This window comes from Gracilinanus agilis, chromosome 1 (assembly GCF_016433145.1).
Source record: "Gracilinanus agilis isolate LMUSP501 chromosome 1, AgileGrace, whole genome shotgun sequence".
In the NCBI taxonomy this organism is placed as follows: domain Eukaryota; kingdom Metazoa; phylum Chordata; class Mammalia; order Didelphimorphia; family Didelphidae; genus Gracilinanus; species Gracilinanus agilis.
In genome coordinates, this window is record NC_058130.1 from 658,969,939 (window position 1) to 658,988,128 (window position 18,190).

Genomic DNA, 18,190 nt, shown 5'->3' on the forward strand with positions numbered 1-18,190 from the left:
CTAAAAATGCAGTGAATCTTTTATACTGTCAGGTTTTTTTAATTTGACAAAGATAAGCTTTTCTCAGTAATGTTACAATATTGAGTGAATTTGGACAGAACTGTTGAATATTGTTGTGAAAGGCTCTAAGACTTATAGTTGTAAGACTTGAATGTATCTGTCTCTAAAGTAGCTGTCTGACTTTTGGCAAGTTACTTATGAGTCTCAGTTTTTCTCATCTTTAAAATAAGGGCAATGATCTAGATCTCTAAGGTCCTTTTTATCCTTTACTTCCTGTGATCTCCAAGATAATGTCCAATTCTAAGATCCTAGGCTTCTTTTCTCTAAAGGGTTTATTCAAATACTAAGGTGAAAAGGCTATATGAATATTCAGAAACTGAAACAACTCATCCTTGTGAAATGCATTGCCCCATTGACTTTTATAAGAGAAAATGAGGACAAAAGGTTTGGATTCAAATAAGGTGATGATTCTTAGGGGATTATATATGTGATCAGAGGCAACCCACAAGAAAGAAGCCTTTTGAATTGGTCAGAGGTAAAAAACAGAAACCTTTTGATAGGAAGGTTTCAGCAATTCAATTAGATCATCTTTCTAACTAGAAATAATAGAAAAAAAATCAAATTCTAGTTTAACATTCTAATTTTATTGCTAAAAATGAAGAATCTTTACTTGGTTCTACATTTTAAAATATATTTTTGGTAGTAACTTAAATAAGACATAGATAATCTAATTATATGATCAATTGTATTTTAGATATGATAGTATCATTTTATATAATGTGTGATAAGTACATTTTAAAGATATTATTTTCAACAGTGACAGGGTTACAAAATCATCTTTTATTTTTTCAAAATGAAATATGAATTAAGTGATTTATAAAAACTCATATCACCTCTAGCATATATTTACATTTTTATACTGAAAATATCACTTATGCCTCACAAAAAATTGCAAATAAATTTCCATGTATTTAAAGTACATTATTTCAACTCAGGCAGTAGATCTTCTACCAAACCAGAAATAACCCAATTGAAGAATGATGTTAACTTTCAAAGGAGTCTACTCTATTTTTATTGGAAGTGTTCTATGTTGGACTTCCTAAAGAAATTATTATCTTTCTAAATATATTTTCTAATTTTCTTTAGAATCTTAACTTTCCAGAGAAATAGAGAAATAAAATGGATATTGTCAGCATATTTATAAATTAAAGATGAAGGATAATCATCTTTTTTCAGAAAAAGTCACAATTCTAATTTGAACAAATTAATTATACATTTTAGAAGTTTTAATTTCTTGGACTTTTTAGTAACTATTTTAGGAAAAATGTTTTACACATAGATAAGTTTAACCATAAAACTATGAAAATAGTTTGAGTAATTTAAAAAAAATACTTTATTTACTTATTTTTCTTAAAAAGTGACAGGGGAAAAGCAGCCTCAGATGAGAGGACTTTAAAAAGTCATACATAGGGGAAAACACAGATTTCTGACGTTGAGGTTTAATTTTTTTCCTGATCTTCTGGACTAGAATCATGTGACTCTTAGCAGTAATTGATGAGCAAGTCATCTTTCTCTGAAATTTATAATAAAGATTCTTTGATAAGATGTTAGGTTTGTTTAAATCTTTAAGTCATTTTTTGATAATAATTATCTATTGCAAGAAATGTATGAAGATGGCAAAAAGGGACATAAAATGTTTTGAAAAGATGCCTTCTTCATTAGTTTCATGTGTATCTTGGATACTAGATGGTGATCAGAGATTTAATGAGACAATTCTCTCCATTGAATAATATATATACTAATTCTGGCTACATTTTTATGCAAAAATGGTTTAAATTTTGTATTATCAAAATATTTTGCTCATATGATTGCATAGCGTTGAAGAATATCTGGTTTAAAAAAGGATGCCTTCTTATGTATCTGATATTACTTGTAATATAATCACCCAACAAATATTAACAAAGTGGGGATAAAAATGTCATCTGAAATGGAACTAACAATTGCATATTCAAATGTCTTGAAATACAAAACTCAAATTCAATTCAATTCTGAGTCCATATTCTATTATTAAAAAAAGAATGGTGAAAAGCTTAAAATAATTTTAGAAAAGTTCTCAAAAATTCTGTTACTTTATCATATACATTTATATGAATATATGTTGACACTTATATGGGGGTGGAGTTCACACTAGATTTAATGCTTGCTTTGGATCTAACAAGAGCTGTGTTCAGGTCATGTCTCTGACACATTGTGCTTAATAACTCTTGACAACCCACTTAGTGCTCTAGGCAAATCTCTAATATTTCAAGTTGTAGAGAAGTTGAATTGCTAGAGGGAATTTCCATATTTTGGACTTCCCTACACTAATGAAATAAAAAAATCCAATCCCAGTTTCTATATAAATAAATAGGAAGGATTTCTATGGGGACTTCCAGTTAAGATGGCAGCAGAGAAAGGAATAGCACTTCTTGATCTCTCCTAACCAAAGAATACAGGACTCCATAAGGGGACATAAAAATGAATCCAGATGAAAGAAGGGACCCCACAACAGGGCGCAGAATTGAAGGTACATGGAATTGGGGCATTTCCACGCTATAAAGGGGTGAAACAGCTCTCACTAAAACACGAGAGGAAGAAGCCCCTCTCCCACCCCCCACACCACGTACAGCTCAGAGGCCAGCTCACAAGAGTGAAAGCAGGTTTGGGGCACCAATTAAGTCACTGGCAGCTCCAGGGCTTGTTCCTGAGAGCAGCAAGACTTAGGACCCCACGAGACTAAAGAACACACATGGACTTTCCTGAGCATCTGCTCTGGTGAAGGCAGGGCCCTAGGTGCAGACAAGGATCTTGAGCCCAGGCTTGGACGGCGAGTGGAGACCTTGTGCAGACGGGAGCATGCAGTGGGAGCACAGCAGTGGAAGCAGTGCCCTGAGACTATTGAAGGAGCCCTGGGCAGAGGGGCAGACCAGGGACAACCAGGAGGCTCGACCCCAAGAACAACGGGACCTGACCTCGGGAGCCTAGAGAGCATAGAGAGACCCTGATTGTGAGGATAAAGTGTAAAAGGAGCTGGGCTAACAACAATGGCAAGCCAAAACCAGGAACCCCAGAAGAGAAAGATTATCAAGAAGAACTCTGGGACACTCGCCAACTTTTACAAAGAGAAAATCCAGACAACAGAGGGGAACAAACAAGAAATTATATACAAACATTCCCAAAATAATGAAAACTGGTCACAAGCTATAGAAGAGTTCAAACCTGTGATGATGAAAAAGATATAAGAGATCTGGCAAGAAAATAACAGATTAAAAGGCATAATTTCACAATTGGAAAGTGAGGCATGTCAACTGAAGATAAGAAATGACCAGATTGAAGAGGAAAACCAAAAGATTATAACCGAAAACCAGTCCCTAAAGGCTAGAATTGAGCAATAGAAGCTAATGATCTCTCAAGACAGGAAGAACAAATAAAACAAAGTCAAAAGACTGATAAAATAGAAGGAAACATGAAATACCTCAATGAGAAAGTGACAGATCAAGAAAACAGGGCTAGAAGAGACAATTTGAGAATCATTGGTCTTCCAGAAAAAGCAGCAATTAATAGAAACTTGGACTCCATCCTAAAAGAAATTATTCAGCAAAAGTGCCCTGAAGTTCTACAACAAGAGGGCAATATAGATATTGAAAGGATCCATAGATCACCCTCTACACTAGACCCAGAAAGGACAACACCAAGGAATATAATAGCCAAATTCAAGAGCTTCTAAGTAAAAGAAAAAATCTTACAAGAAGCCAGAAAGAGACAATTCAAATATTAAGGAGCACCAATCAGGATCACACAGGATCTGGCAGCCTCCATGCTAAAAGACCGCAAGGCTTGGAATATGATATTCAGAAAGGCAAGAGAGCTGGGCGTGCAACCACGGATCAACTACCCATCTAAACTAACTATATACTTCCAGGGTAAAGTATGGGCATTCAACAAAATTGAAGATTTCCAAGTATTTGCACAGAAAAGACCAGGGCTAAATGGAAAGTTTGATATCCAACCACAAAAATCAAGAGAAACAAGAAAAGTTAAATAAGAAAGAGAGGGGAAAGAAAGAAAACTCAAAATTTTTTAAATTTGACTCTGTAAGGGCTTCAGTAAGATCTAATTATCTGTATTCCTATGTGGAGAAATGCTATGTATAATTCTCTGTAGTGAACTCTATTCACTATTATAGTATTCACTATCATAGCAATCAGAATAATAATTCTTAGGGAGAGGGTGGAATATCAAATGGTCTAAGATGACATGGAGGGTGGGAAAGAGGGGGGTGAATAGTAGGGGACACCAAGAGAAACTTGAGTGAATAAGAAAAATAGGATATTCTATTACACACAAAGAGGGCATGGGAAGAGGAGCGGACAAATATTATTATAAGAAGGAGAGGAAGAGAGCATTAAGAGGTAATATTTAAATATTACTCTCTGTGTAATCAACCCAGAGAGGGAAGAGTAGCTATATTATCCTTTGGGATAAAAAACTCTATCTAACCCTACTGAGAAAGTCAGAAGGGATAAACCAAGGGAGCAGAGGAGTGGGGAGGTCAAAAAAAGGAGGGGATAAGAAGGAGGAGGGAACTCATTAGGCCTTTAAAAATAAAAAGAGGGGAATAACAAGGGATGGGGTAGAAAGGGAAGCTAATCAAGGGAGGGGATAAGGGATACAGGCTCAAAGCAAAGCACTGGTTTAAAAGAAAATAGTGTAAGAAGAAGGGGTGGGACTAGGGGAGGATACACAAATGTCAGTGAATGCACAACTGATAATTATAACTCTGAATGTGAATGGGATGAACTCACTCATAAAATGGAAGCAAATAGCAGAGTGGATTAGAAACAAAAATCCTACCATATGTTGTCTAAAAGAAACACATATGAGACAGGTGGACATAAACAAGTTTAAGGTTCAGGGCTTGAGCAAAATTTTTGGGCATCAAATGAGAAAAAGAAGGCAGGAGTGGCTATTATGATTTCTGACAAAGCCAAAGTAAAAATAGATATGATTAAAAAAGACAGGAAAGGTCATTACATCTTCATTAAAAGCAGTATAAACAATGAGGAAATAACACTGCTCAATATGTATGCACTAAGGGGTATAGCATCCAAATTCATAAAGGAGAAAATGGTAGAGCTCAAGAAGGAAATAGATAGTAAGACCATAATAGTGGAGAGATCTAAATATTCCTCTTTCAGATCTAGATAAATCAAACCTAAAAATAAATAAGAAAGAGGTAAGAGAGGTGAATGAAGTCCTAGAAAATTAGATTTAATTGATATGTGGAGAAAAATAGGGACAAAAAGGAATACACCTTCTTTTCAGCTGCACATGGTACATTTACAAAGATTGACCATCTAATAAGGCATAGAAACATTGCAAACAAATGCAAAAGAGCAGAAATATTAAATGTAACCTTCTCAGATCATAATGCAAAAAAAATAATAACTAGTAAGGGTACCTGGACAGGAAAATCAAAAATTAATTGGAAATTAAATAATATGATTCTCCAAACCAATTTGTCAAAGAAGAAATCATAGAAACAATCAACAATTTCACTGAAGAAAATGACAATGATGAGACATCCTACCAAACTCTGTGGGATGCAGCCAAGGCAGTACTCAGGGGGAAATTTATATCCTTGAGTGCATATATTAACAAACTAAGGAGGGCAGAGATTAATGAATTGGGCATGTAACTCAAAAAACTAGAAAGCGAGCAAATTAAAAGTCCACAGATGAAAACTAAATTAGAAATACTAAAAATGAAGGGAGAAATTAATAAAATTGAAAGTAAAAGAACTATTGAATTAATAAATAAGACTAGAAGCGGGTATTTTGAAAAAACAGATAAAATAGACAAAATACTGGTCAATCTAATAAAAAAAAGGAAAGAAGAAAACCAAATTGACAATATCAAAGATGAAAAGGGAGACCTCACCCCCTAATGAAGGGGAAATTAAGGCAATCAATAAAAACTATTTCACCCAATTATATGACAACAAATATAACAATTTAGGAGATATGGATGAATATTTACAAAAATATACATTACCTAGTTTAACAGCAAAGAAATAGAATACCAAAATAATCCCATATCAGAAATAGAAATTGAACAAGTCATCAAAGAACTCCCTAAGAAAAAATCACCAGGACTTGATGGATTCACAAGTGAATTCTATCAGACATTCAAAGAGCAACTAAACCCAATACTATACAAATTATTTGATATGATAAGCAAAGAAGGAGTCCTACCAAATTCATTTTATGACACAAATATGGTACTGATGCCAAAGCCAGGGAGATCAAAAACAGAGAAAGAAAACTACTGACCAATCTCCCTAATGAACATAGATGCAAAAATGTTAAATTGAATCCTAGCAAAGAGACTCCAGCAAGTAATTAAGAAGATCATCCACCACTATCAGGTGGGATTTATACCAGGAACGCAAGGATGGTTCAACATTAGTAAAACCATCCACATAATTGACCATACCAACAAAAATCAAATGATTATCTCCATAGATGCTGAAAAAGCCTTTGACAAAATACAGCATCCATTCCTATTGAAAACACTGAAAAGTATAGGAATAGAAGGACCTTTCCTAAAAATAATAAACAGTATATACCTAAAACCATCAACAAGCATCATATGCAATGGGGATAAATTAGAAGCATTCCCAATAAGATCAGGAGTAAAACAAGGATGCCCATTATCACCTCTACTCTTCAACATAGTACTAGAAACACTAGCAGTAGCAATTATAGAAGAAAAAGAAATTGAAGGTATCAAAATAGGCAATGAGGAGACTAAGCTATTACTCTTTGCAGATGATATGATGGTATACTTAAAAAATCCTAGAGAATCAACTAAGAAGCTTATAGAAATAATCAACAAATTTAGCAAAGTTGTAGGATACAAAATAAATGCACATAAATCATCAGCATTTCCATATATTTCCAACACATTAGAACAGCAAGAGGTAGAAAGTGAAACACCATTTAAAATCACCCTAGACAATATAAAATACTTGGGAATCTATCTACAAAACAAACAGCAATTTTACGAAATCAACTACAAAACACTTTCCAAACAAATAAAACTTGATCTCAACAATTGGAAACCTATTAATTGCTCATGGGTAGGACGAGGGAATGTAATAAAAATGACCATTCTACCCGAATTAATTTACCTATTTAGTGCCATACCTATCAAATTATGAAAAAACTTCTTTACTGAATTAGGGAAAACTATACCAATTTCATTTGGAATAACAAAAGTTCAAAAATATCAAGGGAAATAATGAAAAAAAATGTGAAGGAAGGGGGCCTAGCAGTACCAGATATTAAACTATACTATAAAGCAGCAGTCATCAAAACAATATGGTACTGGCTAAGAGACAGAATGGAGGATCAGTGTAATAGACTTGGGGTTAATGACATCAGCAAGACAATGTATGATAAACCCAAAGTGCCCAAATTTTGGGACATGAATACACTATTTGACAAAAACTGCTGGGAAATTTGGAAAACAATATGGGTGAGATTAGGTTCAGATCAAGATCTCACACCCTACACCAAGATAAATTCAGAATGGGTGAATGACTTGAATATAAAGAGGGAAGCTATAAATAAGTTAAGGGAACACAAAATAGTATGCCTGTCAGATCTCGGGGAAAGGAAAGATTTTAAAACCAAGCAAGAATTAGAGAAAATTACAAAACGTAAATTAAATGGTTTTGATTTTTTTAAGCTAAAAAGCTTTTGTACAAACAAAAACAATATAGTCAAAATCAGAAGGGAAACAACAAATTGGGAAAAAAATCTTTATAACAAAAAACTCTGACAGGGGTCTAATTACTCAAATATACAAGGAGTTAAAGCAATTGTATAAAAAAATCAAGCCATTCCCCAATTGATAAATGGGCAAGAGACATGAATAGGCAATTTTTAGGTAAAGAAATGAAAAGTATCAATAAGTACATGAGAAAGTGTTCTAAATCTCTAATGAATAGAGAAATGCAAATCAAAACAACTCTGAGGTATCACCTCACACCTAAAGATTGGCTAAAATGAAAGAAGGGGAGAGTAATGAATGTTGAAGGGGATGTGGCAAAATTGGGACATTAATGCATTGCTGGTGGAGTTGTGAACTGATCCAACCATTCTGGCTGGCAATTTGGAACTATGTTCAAAGGACTATTAAAAAAAAAAATATGCCTGCCCTTTGTTCCAGCCATACCATTGTTGGGTTTGTTACCCGAAGAGATCATAAATAAACAGACTTGTACGAAAATCTTTATAGCAGCACTTTTTGTTGTGGCAAAAAACTGGAAAAGGAGGGTATGTCCCTCAATTGGGGAATGGCTGAACAAATTGTCGTATATGCTGTTGATGGAATACTATTGCGCTGAAAAGAATAATAAACTGGAGGAGTTCCAGGTGAACTGGAAAGGCCTCCAGGAACTGATGCAGAGCAAAAGGAGCAGAGCCAGAAGAACACTGTACACAGAGACTGATATACTATGGTAAAATCGAATGAAATGGACTTCTGTACCAGCAGTAATGCAATGACACAGGACAGCTCTGAGGGATTTATAGTAAAGAATGCTACCCAAATTCAGAGGAAGAACTGCAGGAGAAGAAACACATAAGAAAAACAACTGTTTGAACGCATGGGTTGAGATGGACATGATTGGGGAATGTAGACTTCAAACTACCACACCAATGGAACTATCAACAATTTGGAAAGATGTCTTGATCAATGACACCTGTTAAAAGCAGTGGAAATGTGCATCGGCCATGGGTGGGGGAAAAGCGGGGGGGCTGAAGGGGAAAGTAGGAGCATGAATCACGTAACCATGTTAAAAATGAATATTAATAAATGTTTAAAAAGTTAAAAAATAAATAGGTAGGTTGATGATAGATTGATGCATGCACATTTTATAGATGAATTATAGAATAAGCATAAACATACATATTTTTAATATTGCAACTCTAAGTTTAGTTTTAATAAAATGATTGTCAATTATATGCATTTGTTTATCTATGACTCCTTACTGGCTACTTCTAAAAATATGTTTTATGCTTAGATCATTTCAGACATACAAGAGGAAAACAACAGTTTTCAGAGTTACTTTCTGAGTCTTTTCTTATTATTGATTAAAATTTCATAGCAGAAGTTGCCTGAGATGAGAGAACATGAAATAGTCACTCATGAGAGAAATTGTGAATCTCTCTTTCTCTGTCCCACTTGTCCCCTTCCCATGTTTTTAGCTATATCTATGTTTCTCTCTAGATAGATATTGTTCATTCATGTATGAATTGGATTTAAGTGAGTCAGAGATGCATAAAATCATCATCCTCATTCTCTCTTCTGGAGACATCAAAGTCCAGTGGCAAGAGAAAAATTGGATTGATATGACCCAAGAAACAGTGGATAATCTTGACATCTAACTATACCTATCTATCTACCTAAAGAGAAAAATGCATATCAATTTTTGGTCCTAGATAGATAGATGTAGATAGAGATGTATTTATAGAGATAGATATGCCTCTGAAGCCACATCTACTTAACCATCTATCTAGAGAGAAACAATGATTTTAAAAGACAAATTGTTAATTTATGTCAATCATTGGTAATAATTTCTACATCTAGAGACTTCCACTCTGAATAGATCTCATGTCAAGGTTAACATACATATGCATACAAATATATGTCTATCTATATGTCAGTCTGTCCATCTGTTTATCTATCTTCACCTAGCAAACTTATTAGCTATCTGAGTCTCCTTTGACATCAGTGTGATTGTGACTGTAAGTACTATTTCAACATCTGAAACTGAAATTATCTGTAAAATGCATACTCTCTGGATACATGTATGTTTATTTCAGGAAATGAAATAGTAATTACAACCATAATCATATATAACATCCAAGGACACTGATTTTGAGATGATCTTGTACTCTGCATGCCTTTCCAATTTACTATACTAGAATTAAATTTGAATACTTTTTTAATAAACTTTGTTTTGTCATAAGCAGAAAAGGTGAAACAAATGAGAGATTTCAAGTGTTGAAATCTTGGTTTAAGAGAGTGGAGAATTCTTACTCTAACCTAACTACAATTTAGTTAAGATTGGTTTAACAGATGGTTTATTTCTATTATTCATCAACTTAACTTTGAACGTTTATATTTAGTTTTGTGAAGCAAGTTCCTTGGCTAGCCTCAAATTCCTCTGTACAATTTCAGGAAGTCATTCCTTAATATCTAACTGACTTCATACAAGTTGATTTGTTTGAAACATATTAATTAGTCAGTTACTAAAGTTAATTTCATCTTTCAATGAAATATTGTAAATCTATCTCTTATTCTAAGCAAATATCTAAATATAGTCTCTTTAGTTATAATTTGGCTTTGACAGTTGAATCCATTGTCATGGCTTATCCTAAAACAAAGGTTTCTTTACACTGAATCAATACACTTAATTTATTTTCTTGTTCCAAAGCCTGAAATCCTTGTTGATATCTTAGGAAGCTTGTTTTTTAGACATAAGACATACTAATTAATTTCATAATAGAGATGACTGAGTGTTTTACATGATTTAATAATGAGATCACAAAATGTTGAAACATGTTTTATAACTTCTAGTAATGAAAAAACAGTTTGATTATGTTGAATTCAAAATGTCTTTTTATATACTATGTCTATTTTCTAAAATCTGGCTTTAATCATAGCCTTGTTTTCATTTTTGAAATACATTTTAATATATTTTAACATAAATTTTCTGATTTTTCCCTGTCATCTTTACCCCTTTCTAAAGTGCAATTCCACATATAAAGGATAAGAAAAAGTCAACATTCATTAATTTAATGGTTTAAGGTTTTCCTTTCCTTTATCTTTCCCTGGTTTGGGGGCTATATTGGTCTCATTAAAGGAGTTTGGAAAAGTTATTTTTTTCAAATTTGGGGAACAATTTATGTAATCAATTTTAAGAATTCTTAGGTTTTTAAATATATTTTTCTTGTAAGTTCATTAGGAGAAATATATGTTGTTGTCAATTACCATTAGTTTTATCTACTTTTATGATATTGGGATTATATAAGAACTATATTTGTAGTTCATTTAGTTTGGCTTTTAACATTTTTAGACTATATATAGTTAATCTATATTGTGATCTCAGTTCTTTGGGCATTTTGCTAACTTTAGTTTCTTCATCTATAACATAATAGGATGATTTCTGAAGCCACAGACAACTCAGAATAAGAAATATGTAAAATGTGGTGTGCATTTTACTTAATTAAGTAAAAAAAATCAAAATCATATTTTTGCGTTTTATTATTAATATTTGTGTTACATAGAACAAAGCAAACCTAAAAATTCACAAACTAAACTGATGTAATGCAAAAGATGCAAGAGAGAGATTTTTGCTCTTGCAGGGCGCCAACTAAAAACTTCTGGCAGTTAGAAGCCTTAGAATTCTGAGAGAGTTCTGTTGATCCCTGAGGTTTGAACAGAGCAGAAGGATCTATCAGAGCTCTATTTTGGCTTTTGGTTTGCTTTGCCTTGTGCCTTGTCTTTGGATAATTTGAACCTAGCTAATTTATCTGGAACTCTCCCTGACCTCCATATTATTTCCCTGTTTTCCCTGCCTGTTTTCCTGGGGCTCTGGGAGGCAGGGTAGCTTTTGGATTTTTAGTGAAAAGACTTTGTGGGTTTAGTTTTCTCCAATAGGCAAGTAGGACATCCTTGAATTCAAACTATCCCTGTAGTATTCCCTCTACCTAAAAGCAGCCAAATCTTCCCAGGCTGAGAGAGCAGGTTCTCTCTCAGTCTAACCCATTCTTGAGGGTGAAGGGGAAAGAATAATTCTCTTTTATTTTCTGAGGGAAACTGGAGGCATCCATCTTGGGAGGAAGTATTTATCCGACACTTCCTACTGAATCCCTTCAGTTTCATTGACAAGGGAGGAGCCTTGTGTTTACTAATTTGAGGACTTGAGAAACTGAGAAGAAAGCCCTCAAGTCAGATTCAAACCACTTCTGACTGGCCCTATTCCTTGTGTCTGTAAAAGTACTTTTCCTGCCTGGAAGGGTTCAGTCTATTTTCCCCCAGTGTCCTCTGTCTCTGGCCCGAGTGTCTAGTCTGTGTTAGCTGCCTCTCCTGAATACCTCACCTGTATCCTTACCATCCAAATACTGCCCTGTCCATTCCTCCCTAAACTCAGCCAATCCCTTTCGTTCCTCTCCTATCACTTCAATCACCTTTTATCCCTCCGTCACTCAGCAAGGGTAGGAGAGCACCCCCGAATTTTAATGTCTCCTTTCATCCATTACACTGATAAAATGAGAAAATTGATGACCCAAATTAATTCACTGGGAGAATTTTTATTAGGAAAATTATTTTCATATAAACTAAAATGCAATAAGAATACTGATGTTGTCGTTACAAAGTTGCAATTTCTAACCTAAAGTGTCAGTTTTTTCTCTTTGAATTTTATTGCATTTTCAAAACCAAGTAGCCCAGTTTGTGATGATGCAGAGTCTGGGGGCGGATAAGTGAACCACAGTCAGCAAAGATTAAATGGTAAACAGAGGAGATGAGATTTTCATTGCTTCTTTTTAGGGTTTAAGATTTGGTAATCCACCCCTTCCCATTTTTAAATACATTCAATTTGAAAAAGGACTTACCAACTACAATTGACATGTATTCATGATTCTTCAAATATATCACAACATACAGATGAGATGGCATAGAGCTAAATACTTTCTTTTTCAACTATTTAAATTCTTTTACACCAAAGTCCTCCTTTAATTTCTTTTTTTTAGTGTAGAGATGATACTCACTTCTTGAAACTGTTAAAGAGAAGCATGAACTCTAGTGAATATTAACAAACTGGAAAGTTGCAAAGTGCAGATTCAATAACTGACTGTATTTTTTGAATATTTTATATATGTGTAATAGTATGTGAGATAAATGTGTGTATGCATATGTGCATATGTTCATGTTATCTTAAGACTACCTCAATTAATAGAAGTACACCAATAGCAAACTGGCCATGAAGAAATGAATTAGTTTGAATTGCAGCAATTTATGACTAAAGATGCAGAGCCAAGATGGCAGCTTAGTAGCAGTGAAAGCTGAAACCCATCTCACAGTTCTACCAAACCAGTCTTTGTAAAGGACCTCAAAATTACAGGAATCAAAACCAAAAGAAAATTATTATGTTATGCATGAATTCCATAAATAGTATATCCAGAATGCAATTATTCAGGTTCAACTTAAGCATCTATAAGAGAATGAATGTGTCTCCTTATGAATGAGGCAGCACCTATCTCCTTTATAATTAACGATGGATAAATATATTTTTGGATAGCAAGGGCTGAGGCTGTTTTATTATATAAATTTAAAATTAAATTATAATATTAGATTTCTTTCTCTTCTTTATGCTAGTTTTTTATATATTTAAAGACAGTCATTTATTGCCACTGATTCCAATTACTTATAGATTAAAAAATTTGAATGAACCTTAGATATCTTCTCCAAAATTGTGAGGAAATCAAGAAACAAAGGGATGACTTAATTACCCCAAGGTTATATAGTAAGCCAAAGTTGAAGTACAGTTTTGAATCTGTAACTCTTAATTTCAAGTCCAACTTTTTTCTAAACTTGATAAAAGCTATAGTTTTAGATAGTAATCTGGACACTGAGAGTTTAAATTATTTCCCTATATTCACACATCCAATATGTTTTAAGAGTAACTACTTAAAACCAGTCTTGACTCCTATTTCAGGTCAATGTTATTTATAGTATTAAGAATTTTACCAGTCTACTGATTGAAAAAAAAAGAGTTAGATTGGATTCTTTCTAAATAAACTCAACTTTCTTCAATCTAGCTAACATCTCAGCTTTAAAATTACTTTTCAAATCTCACTAAGTATTTATCTCCAATTATATATATATATATGTATATATTTATTTATATACATATTTAAGAAAGCATACAAATATACATACATGCATTATTGTTTGTAGATTTTCTCCCTAATGAAACTATGAGATCTTTAACATGAAAGACATTTTTTTTGGTTTCCTTTGTAATCCCAACATTTAGCACAGTGCCTATTATACAGTAGATACTTAACAAATGCTTTATTTTTTATTAGTGGCAGAACAAATTCTGTACACTTTTGTGAAATGAACTATTATAGTAATACATGGGCATAAGGTAGCAAAGTTGGTAAAAGATTGGTTCTAGAGTCAAGAAGACTGGACTCAAATATGGAATTAGTCACTTTCAAGTGATGTGAACCTGGGCAAGTCACTGATCCTGTTTTCCTCAGTTGCCTGAACTTTAAAATGAGGATAGTAATAGTAAATAACATGCAAAATTATTGTGAGGCTCCAATCAGGAAGTATTTATAAAAAATTTCTTCTCATAGTGCAAAGGCACATGGAGAACTATATAAATGTTTATTCCCTTCCCTTTGCTTCCTTTAGAGTAGTACTGGCATCACTGAGATCATAGATGAATTGAACTACTATAGAGAGAATTTCAAACCTTAATACATGGATATTCTCCCTACCCATATTTATTTTTGTTATTTTTCCTTAATACTGTAATACTTTCAAGATATTTTACTTCTTCCATTAATGAAGATAACAAATTATCTCTAACACAAAATATGGTCTTTGTGAATTGTTGAAAATAAAATATTCACCATCCTGGGAACAAATCTGGTGTTGAGTCTCTTCTCATTGAAGCACAAGTGTAGTGACTTTGAATTGCCTTTACTACTTTCAACATTTCTTCCCCACTATTTTTTTTCTATGACATTTGGGTAATCTAATGCCCCAAATCAACCAATTTTTACATTATAATCTCTTTTACCTTACCATGAGGATGACTTTATAGTACAAAAATAGACTTGGGACTTTTGTTCTTACATATCAACTGGTTACCAAAATTAGTGACCTGAAAGATTTAATTTAGTTCTCAGTTATCTAACTTTATACCAGGTGCACAATTCACACATGGGAAAATGCATTTCAGTAATTTTCTGAATGTTATTTCTCTTATATAAATGTTTTAAATTTATCTCTGAAGGTGGCATTCAAAGTGACCTTGGCAAATTGGGAAAACCAATCCATGTTCTAAAAATGTAGTAGTCCCAAGATATTTTAAATTCTTTTCCTTTGAGTTTGAGATAAAAGAGTAGATTTTTAAAGTCATTTTCAGAGGTTCTCTACTATTCTTTGGTTAAAGTCATTTGAAAATAATTACTAAAAAACTATTGATCCTCTAAATATATTTTTCAAGAAACATACTTTTGAGTGGGAAATTAGTCTTTATTTTTAATTTAGGTGAATATTTCTCACATTCTGGGCTGCTGATTCACATTTTCTTTCATCTGATTTAATCTGCTTTGAGCAATTCTATTTAACTATACAAGTTTTCAAGTTTATGTTTCCATAATCATACTTTTTAAAAATTGTTATCTATTGTAGAATTTAAAGGATAGTTTCTGCCATATTTTTATAAGCTTCTGAAAAATGTCCTGAAGTACATTAAAATTTCAATTCGTGCTTTAATTTGATATTAGGAAATACATATTTAGGAAAAATGAAATAAATCAGATAATGAAGCAGCTAGAATATCTGCCTAAGAATGACTGATTACATCAAGTTTTTGAATTCTACAGAGATTCCTAAATGAACTTAACAACCACTCAAACAAGTATGGCTCAATTGTCCTTCAAAGAAACAACAGGCATAATAATAATGAAAGTAAGAAAACAAATGTTTTCAGGCTATGATAATTAGGGGAATGAACTGCTTATTGAACTGCTCCCACAGTGTATATGTCATTGTCATTCACTGTAGATGGATAATGAACTGGACCAAAATTTAAATAAAATAAAATGTTAATGATCATTTTAGTAATTCCAATTGTTTCCCTGAAGCAAAAACTTATCTACTTGACATAAATATTATAGTATCAAAGTCTTATAGCATCTTTGATACTATAATATTTACGCAATTAAGTATTGCATCACCTAAAAGACTATGAAAATATAGATTAATATTACAAATAATAGTTTATACATAAGAAGTATAAATCTGAATCTAGGCACATAATAGGAAATTAACATAGCCTAACAGATATATCGCCTGCATTCTTCAATGAGTTCAATAATAAGTTAATGAATTAAGTTAAGGATGTAGATCTCTGTTGGTTAGGGAAACCTCCCTTTTTTTTCTTAGAGAATTTATGGGAGCACATCACTCACATAAAGTGAAAGGATATAGGTGGATCTAGTTTGTACTGCCACTATCAAAGGGAATATTCTCATCAAAAAAATACAAGGGCCTTTAAATCTCTTCATTAAGAAACTGAAGAAAAAATTAACTTTATCAAATCATTCAATATTTAATTTCTTTAATGTCTTGCTTCAATATTCATTAGGGAGATTGTTCTATCATTTTCTTTCTCTGTTTTTTCTCTTACTGGTTTAGTTATGAACACCACTTTTGTGCCATGAAAGGAGTTTCATAGAATTCCTTCTTCAGGTATTTTTTCCAAATAGTTTATATAGTACTGTCATTAATTTGTTCTTTAAAAGCTTGGTAGAATTCACTTGAGAGTCTTTCTGGTCCTGGGTTCCCCTACTTAGGGATATAATGGGGAAAAACCAGGGAAGGTGCCTTAAATATTACTTGTGGGCTCACTGGGGTGGATAGGAGACAGGAAGGGAGATTGGATGAGACTTTACAAGTCAGGGAACCAGGTTTAGCTACAAGGGAAAGACCACTGACTGAAATGACAGTTAAGCCTGACCAATTGTCACTCAGCCCCACCCAGCCTGGAATAAATACAGATTAATACATACACAAAATGAGGACCTAAAATTACTAAAAACACACAGGGAATCAGTTTATTTATAATATGAGAGGATTGGAAAGGGGGTTAGGTAAACTATGGCTAACAACCCAGGACTGGAGTCAAAAAAGGTAAGATCCCTAGCTAATCTGACTTCTGCAAGGCTTTGACAGCTTGGCTAAGAACCTGGGGAAGAGGGCTTGAACTTGGGATCTCACAACTCTTTCAGGGATATTACAGGTTGCCAGGAACCAACTCCTCCAGTACTGATGTAGCCAAGTAGGGACTGAAGTCTACAAGCTGTCCACCAGATCACAGGCCACTTTCCTATTCAGTGCTCTCTTGCAGGATTGATGTCCTCTTCTTTCAGTCTTCACCACTCTCCAAGATCCCAGGGAATCAGGGTGCAACTCCACTAACTGTGAGGTCTCCCAGAGTCAGTCACAGCTTGTCCCAACCACCACGGAGTCCTTCTCAGAGAGAGAGCAAGCCACTTCCTGCTTCCCCATTCCATGTGGAATTCTCCAGGCCGTCTTGCTAAGTCTCTTACGTAATAACTAAATAATAATCTTCCTCACAACAAGGAATTAATTGATGGCTTGTTTGATTTCTGAGATCAGGTTGTTTAAGCATTCTATTTCCTCTTCTATTAGTATGGGTAATTTAAATATATTTTTCAATATTCAGGGAGCAGCTGGGTAGCTCAGTGGATTGAGAGCCAGGCCTAGAGAAGGGAGGTCCTAGGTTCAAATGGGGCCTCAGACACTTCCCAGCTGTGTGACCCTGGGCAAGTCACTTAACCTCCATTGCCTAGCCATTAACACTCTTCTGCCTTGGAGGAAATATTCAATATTGACTCCAAAATGGAAGGTAAGGGCTAAAATATAAAAATAAATAAATGAAATATTCATATATTTTGCTTCTTCTTAGATTTATTGGCAAATATTTACTTTGTTTTCTCCTTAAATCAGAGCTTTCTTACATTTACATGCATATTCTCAGTGTCTTGTACAATGTTCAACACATTCAATAATAGGTATCTGATAAACCTTTCTAGAATGATTTGTTGATTTTTAGTATTCTAATAATTTCATTCCCATACATTTAATGTAACTATCATTTTGAATTTAATCTTATTATTATTATTATTATTATTATTATTAGGTTATTCCTTTTCAATTTATTTAAAATGAACTATCTAATATTGTGCCTCACCCAAGATTGCCTGGTATAATCTAAGACCCTAAGCCAGTTTTATCTTAAATTGCTTTT

General features: G+C 33.5%; 1 pseudogene; it reads left to right on the forward strand.

The window, feature by feature from the left end:
* Nucleotides 1-3,044, forward strand: part of LOC123255319 — a 127,055-nt pseudogene extending 124,011 nt beyond the window's left edge.
* The last annotated feature ends 15,146 nt before the right edge of the window (nucleotides 3,045-18,190 follow it).